This window comes from Rissa tridactyla, chromosome 4 (assembly GCF_028500815.1).
Source record: "Rissa tridactyla isolate bRisTri1 chromosome 4, bRisTri1.patW.cur.20221130, whole genome shotgun sequence".
Classification (NCBI taxonomy): domain Eukaryota; kingdom Metazoa; phylum Chordata; class Aves; order Charadriiformes; family Laridae; genus Rissa; species Rissa tridactyla.
In genome coordinates this window covers 31,145,166-31,156,609 of record NC_071469.1, presented here as the reverse complement: position 1 = coordinate 31,156,609, position 11,444 = coordinate 31,145,166, and positions in this window count along the sequence as shown.

The following is an 11,444-nucleotide window of genomic DNA, read 5'->3' as shown; positions in this document are numbered from 1 at the left end:
CATTGTCAAGGTTTCCCTGCTTCAGCCTGCCATGTCTCTTGCAGCTCTATCTCTGGGCAGGCAGCTGAAGCAACTCTGCAAAATGTAATCCCCTCATTTGGATCAAACCATGAAGCTTTCAAGAATAAAGGAAAATACAATCTCTTTTCCCTTTCCCCACCAGCACTATAACACTGAATAAACATGTAAGTAATTTGCTGGCCAGAACAGAGTATGGAGCACAGATGTAACACCCTGGCACTGACTGTTGGTTCTCAGTGTCAGAGGAGGCAGTTTGCCCTGACCGAATCTCCAGTGACCTGCAAAGACAGATCAAGTCCAGACATTCAAACCAAGTTTTAACTTCAAGTGATGAATGGTCAGCTACCTGAGAAATTACACTTCTGAAAAATGCGGCTTTCCTAGAGTGATGGAGCAGGCGTATGCCCACGTTAGCAGTGGTTAGATGTAGCTTTATTAGTTGAGAGACCTGCGATCTTTCCTTTGTTTTTGAGCATGTTGTCTTTACCTCTAGCAAGAGGTTGTTTTGGGGTACAAAATGTTTGAAATAAAAAATAAAGAGATAAGCACATAAACGTCAGAAAGATACTGGAGGTTATGCTGCCATATACATGGAAATATAAGGGGGGATGAATGGATGTGGAGGTTATCAAGAGATGGTGGAGGTGATGCACCATTATTTATTCAGTGATCATTACCAGAAAAGCAGGCAAAAGACTATGAAGTAGTCTGCAGAGTTGTTGATGTCCACCTAGTATTTACTAAGCAGAAGCTGGATCTTGGCCTTCTTCCTGTTGGTGGCAAATGCCTTCTCTTAGAGAAACAGGAGTGATTCCTATGGATAAAGAGGGCACAGATTTTCTTCCTGCTTTCGCCATTTCAAAAGGCCTTGAGCCGTGTTGCAGCTGCTAGCTGAATAAATTTGGGATCATCTGAAATTTCACAAATTGAATTATGCAACGCATTATGCAAGCATGAGCAGAACAGAAATAATCCAAAGCGATTTAAGAGATTAGAAAAATGAAAGCATGTGAGAAAATGAGAATAGGGGAAAACCATGTGCAAATACAGCTAAGACAAAGTATGTTAAACATTCATATCTAATGGAAGAGACAGACCAGAGGGGAATGGTTCCAAAAGATGATTATATGCTCACTGCGTGTAGTGCGCAGTAAAAATGAATACACTTGCAATCGCCTCTGGCAGTAAAGCTGGCCACAGTAAATCCAGGCCTCCCATAAAGACAGAGGAAATTACATGGCATGCTCACTAAAGCTGGGGAAACAATAAAATATTGGAAGCTCTCATTGCTGGAAAGATACTGGTAATTTGGAGGGAATTTGTAGAAAACTGGCAAGAAGTGAGTTGCCGGAGATAGACATACTAGTTTAGAAAGAGGGATCAGAAGATTTAAATATGTGTAACTTGGCAGTTATGTCCGCTATCAGATATTTTAATAATGTGTCTACCAAGGGAGGGAATAATCTGGAATTGCTTTCAACATTCAGGGATAGAGTTATCATGGTAATATTAAATCTTTTGCAGCTTTGATCCCTGAAATAGATCTCTGAGGTGTATAAAAGCCTTTCTCACCAAAACCATCTTGTAAAATGTAAACATTAAACCACTAAGCTCTTCAATAGCAAATATCATTGGTTGAGTGAAAATGATTTTGAAATGGAAAAGGATTTTCATTTGGTTTTGGACTATTGCTCCTTTTTATTTGGTTTGTAAAATGATAAAGGTATACACCTCTTTCCAACTCTAGATGCCTTTAAACACTTTAAAATCACAGTAAACTTTAATAAATTGACACAAGTTCTGCTTGCTGGTCCCCACTGTCATAATTGCTAGCACTATTTCTTCTGCTGAATATTACATTAACGTAATTTCTGAACTCGCACTTTGATTCTGTCCCTAACTAACACCCAGAGAAAGGTGGGGGCTTTGCAGGCTGTACCGGTGCTTGAGGTTTGTTGTGCTAAAGAGTGAAGTGCTGAGCTAAGGAGCCTGTGTAATGTATAAGCAGATTCTTCTACTGAATTGAAAAGCTCACGCTGTGTACTTCTGTTTGTGTCAGCTGTAGCACATAGAAAGGCAAAAGAGACAACACTTCAGGAAAAAAAAAACTAAACTGAAATCATTTGGAGCTTCAAAGATAAAAACAATACCCTGAATTCCGCCCAGAGCCCCAGGCGAGTGGTGCAGCTTTAGCACTGACTGCTGTAAATGTCGCTTTCCTTAATATTCAGGTTATCAGTGCTGCTCTAAATTATCTCAGTTTATAAATAGAAAATTGACAGTATCCTATCCGTTGGATTAAAATAGAATAGGACACAACAAGTCCCCCCCAGAACAGAAGTTTTTATTTATTTTTACAAGCATTAATTTCAGAAGAAGAGCACTTCTGTTGCTACCCGACTGCCCAGGAAAAGGCATCACTCCAACCAAGGTTATGGATCCTGGTTCAATAAGAAGCTTAAGCTGCTGCCTAATTTTAAGCGCTACCCCAGCTGAAAAAACTCAGCCTGCTTCCCTAAAATGTAGCCATGTGCTTATTAACTTCATCAAATAAAGGCTCTGAATTGCAAACCTAGTTCTCCAATAGGAGCTGCATTCCTTCAAAGCAAATGTCTTTGCTGACCTTTTGGTGTTTCTCTCGCTCTATCAAATTTTAGAAAGCCCTGTTCAGACAGGACTGGAATGGGATTTGCATGAAACATCCTGTGGGAAATACAGCTGTGATGTATTTGCATTTAAAGAAAAAAACAAATCTATCTTCTATTTATGACTTGCAGTCATTTCATCATTCCTAACAAAATGCAAAATCATGTAAGGCTGTTGCCCGCTTTCCGTTTATTGTCCTTATCCTGCCATGCACATAGACCCATGGTCCTTCCATCCTGAATTTTTTTACCCTTGGGTTTTTGTAGTACCGCTCCATGCCTTGCCTTACTTTGGTCATTATTTTTCATGCCTTTGTATAGTAATTTTACACCACATTTAAGTTTTATCTACCTGCCTGCCCCCTCTTTCTTGCTGACATCTGCAAATAGGTTTAGCACCCTCTGCACAAAATTCTTCAGTTCAGTTACAAAATTTGGGATCAAGAACTGAACTCTGTGAGGCCCAGCTCAACAGTTCTTCTTAGAAGTCAGTGAACTACTATTAAAATTATTCTGTGTTCACAAATTTTAGACTTCTAGAGCGACTTTGAAAGGTTTGGTTATAAACCTCCTTTCTATAATTTCCTTTTGAGACCATCACACAAAAATGCAGAAGGCGTCTTGCGGAGTAGGTGTCTATGCTCACAGTGTTTCCCTTGTCTGTAAACTGTTGGTAAATTGACACAAGCATTGTGAAGTTAAGCACTCATACCTGAAGATAGTCTAAAAATTAATAATTTTCCACTGCATTAATATGTACATGCTGCACATATTATATATTTAACTCAGGCTTAATGGGCTACTTGAAAATCTATATTTAACAGGGAAACAGGAATATAGCACATTTACTTCAGAGAAACTTTTAACTTTTGGGATTCCTTGATTGCTGAGTGCTTGATTTTAAAAGCTGTAGCTTGCATCTTTATTAGTATAATTCGACTATTATTTTAAAAGAAATAATAGTGATGGATGCTTAGGAATATTTAAAATAGGGTTCTTCAGCTGTGCTATGTACAAGCTTTTCACACAGTTTAGCTGGGAGCCAAGTCCTTTTCTAAACTCATATAGTCTCCCTAGCCTTTTCTGTGGAACTGTTAAGTTTCTCAGATTTGAATTTACCTCCTGCTTCAGCAGTTTAGCTTATCCATTTCTATCCCCCAGTAGCTGGACAGTTATCATCTAATAGGCCACATCTGTCATTATCGGTCCGATCAATCATTCAGTATCCCAGCAGGCTCCTCCACGGACTTCAGGAACCAGACCCAGATCTGCTTTAGATATCAGATTCATGGACTGATAGTTGAAATTAGGGACCTGTATTATGTAGTTGAGTTGAGCCTCTTAAAATAGCCTTAAGGGGTTAATACAGCCATATTACAACATAAGGACAGGCACCTAAATCCTTTAAGATCCTCTGGATATATCACTGTGTTCACACCACCTGCAGTATTCTTCAACTTCTACATCTGTACGAGTAAATACATAATGCCCTTTTTGGATATAAAGTAACTATGAAGTTATTTGAATGATCGCCATTATATTATAGTAAACAGACAAAACAAAAGATCACACTCATCTTTACACTGTCAGTATTTTGCTAATGCAGAAGAGGCATTTGTTAATAGGGAATATGGAGTCTTTGACATTTTGGGTCCCAATCCTTCAGTGAAGCTAGTCGTGCACCTGCTTACTTTGTGCACAAATCATTCTAATGAATTCTAAAGGACTATTCATGTGCATAAAGCTAAGCCTGTGTGTAAAAGCCTTTGCAAGACTGGGCCTAGGTTGTAAGTTTGATAATGACCTGAGGCTGATTCAAGAGAGAACAAGCAGTCCTTTTTGAATGTTGAGAAGTGTAACTCCAGCTCAGCCGCACAGGTATGGGCAGTGCTAAGAAACCTTGTGGTACATGGAGCTCTCAAAACTGACCCCCAAAAAAATGACAAGGGGTATCATGGATATTTTTTCATTTACTTACCTTAATCTTTTTAATTCTTGGCTTCAGCTTAATTTCATTATGGCTATGAATTCCATTTCAATAGCTTTATTGCAGGAGCTAAGAAACTTTCCTGTTTTAAATTCATATAAATACATATATAGCCTGTATGAAAGAGTAGATCTGCTTAGAGAACGGTAATTGTGAGAAATCGTACCTGTGCTCTTTGGAACATTTTTGCTTGAGGAGAAGGCAAGACATCAGCACTGTTTCATAAAGAAGTGCACGGAAGAGCTTCCCATGCTTATTTGCTCATACCATGCCATATTCTGCCTTCTGCCGCAAGTGCTTTGTGCTGCTCTGCAGCAGTTTATGTTCTCAGAGACAGTGCATCAGCTTCAGCAGCCTCCCAGCAATACCAGGGCAATTCCAGTGGTTGCGATACATCTCCTGAAACCTTTTCCTCGACATCGCTTCCATGAGTTGCTTCCATCAGGAACTTCTATAGAATTTGATAAAGGTTTTTTTTCATGTGTTTAACATTAAACATGCAGGCAGTGCTACTAAAATCACCATGAAAAAACAATGAGATTCCTTAAATGTAAACTGAATTCCTGCTCGGGGCTATAGTTTTTTGGCATTTAATATGCTGAGTGTATGAAATAGATATGTTTATGCACAATAACAAATGAGAAATGTTTTCTTTTGCATAAAGCTAACTGTTGTCTTATCATTGTCTAGTCACTGCTAAAATGATTGCTGTACTTAGTGGCCTTTAGAAAACATTGACTGTGGCACGTCACTTGTTTGTTAGGGTCACTAAGATAAAGTGGGTAAAAAGAGGGAAAGGGTCTTTATCCTGCAGCTTAATCAACTTTTAGTCACACTAGACTGGTCCACCAGAAAATTCCAGTTTTCCCAGTTAAAGGATGAATTTAATAATCTCAGCTGGGTGAAGAAACGAGCAGATTAGGTGTGGAAAAAAACATACCAACGCTGCAGTGGGTGAAGGTGATAGTCCTGGGACCACCACTGCTGGCTTTGTTCTAGTTGTTGGCCTTGAGGACATGACAGATCTTTTGCTCGGTATGATGCAGGAAAAAGAATGAAGAAGGTACCTCTTATAAGGCACGGGGCTCCTTCACTAACCTTTTAATTATTATTTAAACGAAGATTAAAGTTATGGAGTTGGAGAGTATTTTGCTGTTTTATAATTTAGCGGTTCAGGCTAAAGTTTCCTTTATGTTCCTTCTGTTTTTATGCAGGCAGCCTAGAAGATGGACATTTGACAGGCCACAATAGACTGCTCCTTTCCCAGGTATCTCCTGCTTGTTTCCTTTATCTGTGAATAGGAAATGGCTTAAAGGCACCTGTGTTATGAAGGTCCCAGGGGCAGCTGCCTGACTAGTGAATGCCTGATTATGTGTTAACATGCTTTGTCAGATATTGGCAGAATCTGTTCTCTTCTTTTGCCTTTTCAGCAAGGGTACCATTGACAGACTGGCTACCCATTTATAGAAATGTTGTCCATCAAACTGTGAGGAAGGACAATGGTGTTTTTCTGTGGCCAGTGACTGTGGGAAACTTTTCTTTGGCTATTCAGGCAATTTTTGTAGCTTGCTCTGAAGAGGAGAGACTGATGAGTGCAAAAAGTACAATTAAGCAAAGCCAGACTTCAATTGAAGGCTGTAGTGTAGTCTGCTGTTCTCATTTTTTTATTTGGAAAAAAATCTATGGGTTTTCACGTTGCTGTGTGGCATTCAGCGGGGGGCTATTACAATCCTAAATTTTTTTTCTAGACCACCTAATTCTAAGTAAAAATTAAATGTAATGAGAGCCACTTGGAGTTCTGAATATTTTAAAGCATAATTCCCACAGAAGGGATTCGACCTAAACTGCGTAGAGCATCAGTTGGCTAATTATAGCTGCATTTTATATTACAGCAGGTGTCAGATGCAGTCATCTCAATAAAGTCCACATAATACTCTGGAAAATAACAAAAGCTTTTCTTTGAATGTGGGTACTAATTTCTGCTAGGTGTCATACGAGCGCTGATACTTCTTATTGGCGTTAACAAGAGCACTGCAGCACTCAAACATGCTTTTTGCTTAGGATGAATTGATACTGTAAAGCACTTGCTAGTCAGCCTTGGCAGATGTCAGTAGTTAATACTAGCGTTGCAGAGGTTGGTATATAATGCAAAGACTCTTATGTAAATACATTTAGATGATGGGCTGGTTTTGAGAATGACTGAGAGCCGTGCACCAACTTACTTAATGAAAGCTAAATAGACAACAGCAGGATAATGGCATTTCCTTCAGCTTCTATCATTTTAAGTTCTCTGCAAATAAAGGGCAGATGGGAAGGCAGTAAACTAGGTGAACAAAAACATTAAACTTAAGCACTTCACGCTTTCATACCATTTTCCCAATTCAATGGAAGCAGCAAGTTTGAGTTACTGAAGTGATGGGTGATAAAGGTCTTTCCTAAGCCTTGAAACTGAGATTCTCTAAAGAGCGTGTCTTCAGAACAGCCTGCATGTGGTGAAACTACAATCTATAGGCATTTGATGGTCACCTGACTTTTTAGTTAAAAGATGGGATCCTCTGATTCCAAGACGAATGTGTTTTAAAATATTCATGAATCGGTAAAATAAATACTGAAGTGGGTAGCTAGCACAGAAGCCCTTGAATACAAGGAATTGTGATGACATTGAAGTGGAACTGCAGGCACAATGGGCAGGGTGAAAAGCACAGGCAGCAAAGCCTGCCCAGCTGATTGGGCTTGGCCTAACATGCAACAGAGGCACTTCCCAAGCTTGCCAGGTACCCTGAGCAGCAGTAAGACAGCAGAAGCCTCAGTAGGGAACAGCGGGGTCGGCTCATGGGAGGCTTGCTGCTTCTCCTGAAGGGGATAGGACGTTCCTGGTTCAAGCATGGGCGAGAAGGAATTCAACAAAGAATAATGTCGAATGTTAGGCTAGTCACGCAGGAGGAACAAGCATCTACCACATGCTACCAAAACAAAGGAAATCTGACAAATGATGAAAATCCCTCCACATCTGAGTCTTCCATAAGAGCAACAAGCCACTTAATGAACTACTATCTGGTGCTATATACCTTTCCCCTACATCGTCTCACCTGAGAAAAAGTACTCCCAAACACCCGGCTGCCTTTGTCTCTGGCATAGAAGCCCATGGAGAATGGCAGAGGTTATAGAAATAATAAATACAAGTTAATATAATAAATCTTTTATTTTTAAATTGTGATAAATAGTCAGCTGAATAAAACTGAGCCACAAGTTCCAGCATGTTACCTTGGCAACTCTGTAAGAAAGAGCAATCACAGGTTATGAAATATCATTTAATATTTTGCAGAACTGCAGATTAGTTTAAATTATAATCTTACCACATTACATACTGAATATGCTAACATGTAGGAAGAGCCTGGGTTTGGCCTGAAGAGTAGGTGCAATAAGTAATTTGTAAAAAACAAGTGAAAGTAAATTAGAGAAGTATATTAATGTTAAGAATACATGTATTTCTGGACTAACATACACATACTGTTCAAAAAAGTTTCTAAATACAATAATGAGCACCTATAATCCATACAGCCTCTACACCTGGACAAAACCAGATACAGTAACCAAACACAGAGGTAGAGAGAAGAAAACGAAGGGAGAAATAATTCCTCGGCTCCTCTGTGCCTGGCATCTGGGGAGCAGAGGGCTGTCTGCGAGAGAACTGCTTTAGCTCTCACGCATGAGGTTACCTCGAAGGAAAAGACATATAAAAAGGCCTGAGAACAAAAGCCCAATTATAAAAGCTGAAGGCATGATTGCCATTGTACAAATGAATTTACTAATTAACTCCATTTATTCCACATAGCCACTTGCTGGAACCTTTTAATATTGAGAGCAGCCCAGCTTAACTTGGAAAGCTCTGAGGAGTTCTGTGAAAGGTTGGGAAGGCAAACAAAAGGTAGAGTTAACTGCAGCAACTGTCAGCCTAGTCGTCCTTTGGTTATCTCCCTTTTAGCTCAAAAGGCATGAGGAGACCACCACTGTCTTACGTTGCCTTTGCACTATTGCTTTCCCCTGTCTTAAATTTCTGGTGCTGGGAAGCGCTCCCGTGCATGTGATACAGAGCCGGGTATTAAAGAATAAAAGCTCTTCCTGCTGGTAGGCATCCTAATTTTTTTTTCATTTCAGGGGGAGAAGGCAAGGGGTAGTTATCAGCAAGTAGAGACACTGTTGTAAAAAGTAACTACCAATAGCGTCACTCAGAATTTATTACCCTCTGCAGATGACAAAAACCTAATGGCTTCTCCTTGTGATGTCTCTGAAGGATTCTTTGGAAGCAGGCATCTGACAGACAGTTCCTATGGTAATGACGGTTACTGCCCTAGATATAACATGAGTTTTTTGTGTGTGTAATTCTCCTCGATTATTCTAAAAAACTGAATGAGTCTAGGATAATTTTGTGTATCACCTACTGTGAAAATTGCTTTGGTGGCAAGCAAAATCAACTACTCCGTGACCTACACTTCTTGATATTAGAGGTTATATGAAACTTACTGCACTCTCCTTTCTCCACAGTTATTGCTACTTCTTCCCCTCCATTTTTACTCTAAGATTACAGGGATGTGATTGCACAATACAGGCAGCACAGATGGCAGCTGAAGGTCTGTATCTGCCAGGTGTCCGCGTAACAGCTGAGTCAGTGTATGCAGCTGAGCACAGCTCACTTTCTGACATAGATGTTCAGCGCCATTTCTCTGAATCGTGGTCCTTGGAAGTGCCTCTGGCAAATTTTAGACTATACTCAAGTGCACAGTACTTTGGCAGGCAGAAGTCAGAGGATGTCTTGCTCTGAATTCATTGTAAATGCTCAGAAAACAGAAATGCTTCCTGCATTTGCTACTGTGGATGCAAAGGATGGACTTGATGCAAAACACTGGGAAAGCGTAGGCCCTTTATAAATATATCACCTATAAATATAAACAGTATATAAATAATCACCTATATTCAAAGAAAGTTTGCGGGAGATTTGCTCAGGTTTGCTGACAGACTCCAGAGAATCTTTACCAACGAGGAGGAAGTCATGTAGTCCTATGATAGCTAGGAGAGAAGAACTGGTTCTTGTAATTTGGGAAGGCAGGATGATGTCATTCTGAGCTTTGTAGAATTGCCTTCCTCTTGATAGGGCTCACTCAGATACATCCAACAGCTCCTTTCTGATAGCTGAGGTTCACAAATCAGGTGTCATGGGGAGAGAAGTGGTGTGATGCAATATAGTCACTGTCCTGTGACGATACCACTGTGAAATACACTTTTCTGTTGGTATTGCAGTTATACACCAGTAGACAGTGCAGATATAAGCTCTTCCAGCCTAATGCTGCTGGTCCCTATGTGCAAACAGACGCAAGAGGTGGGAGACCAGGAACCTCGACTGAAGGGCGAAAAGAAATCTGAGGAAGAAAGAAACCAGGTGATGGCTAACGTAAGAAGTAGTTTGGGAAAGAAGAGAAAGTTTGCACCTCATAGGTCCAAGAACTTCCAATAGCTTAGGGAACAAAGGAAGGTAGGAAATACAAGAGGGAGTTCTGGGCATAGTGCCTGCTGTGACTGACACACTAAGGGATGAGAAATGAAGCCAAAGCCTGATGTCTGAGAAGGTTTTGTGCTTCTCCAGTAGTTTTATAGGCAACATTATTTCATTGTCTGCATGAAACATTAGAGATGATTATAATGCTGTAGATCCAAACTGGGGAGATTTGGGGAGGAATGTTGTTCCTTTGAGTAGCTTCACCAGATCAGCTTACAGAAGGGGGTGGGTGGTGGGGAGTGGGAGAAAAAAAAACACATGGAAAAGAACTGAAAAATTCCAAAGACTTCCACTGACCATCATAGGTGTCAGGAAGGTGGTATGTGCGTAAGAGTGGCAAGGTCCCAAGGGTGCCGGCAGTGCTGTACACTATTTGTAATGATTTTGTCATGAGATACAGGGACAAGTTCATCCATTACCAGCTCTTCAAAGAACTGAGCTATGGAGTCTAGTGGTGGGCAGTTTAATTCTTAGATCCAAGCCTATGAGAATGAAACAATGATGCTTGCTGCTCCATGTGAAAGATGTAGCTTCTTTGAGAACTCACTTCTTTTCTTTTCTTAAAGGAGAAAATAAAAATATTTTTGTAAAACAAAGACTTGATAATATGTCTGTGGGCATACTTTCATTTTACTACAGCTGTGGCATGAAAGACCATGAAATATCATCGTCTGGCCTTTCATTAAACCACACTATCTTTAAACATATTTCAAGGAAAGCAAAGAGTTTGGAGGATTAAAAATGTATACAAAGATTTTGCAGGTAATGTGTATGTGAAGGTTCAAGCAATGATCCAAGGCCAGAGCACCTGAAGAATAGAGGGACTGTTAAATTACTATGATCTTAAGAATAATTACTGTAATACTTTGGAGAATACATTTGCCATAACAGATATAGAACATATTTTCTAATTTCTATTATGGTTATCAAGGTCATTCACTGACAGAATGCAATATCTTTTATTTTTCTCATTCAGATGCTGTCAGGTGCACAAATTCTATAGCTAGTGTAGAAAGGCATTTAAAAATTGGAATTCATTAATGAAGAAATTATGTCTTTGCCCAATATCACACAATAATTTTTATCTTGTGAACAGAGTTCAACAATACGTAGGCTCAGGCTGGCTTTATTCCACTAATACATGCCATTTCTGAAAGTGTGTTGCCAATATATTAAACACAGTGCACACACAAGCACCCTAGCATTCCTTGAAAATGAATTTCAAATCCACATTTAT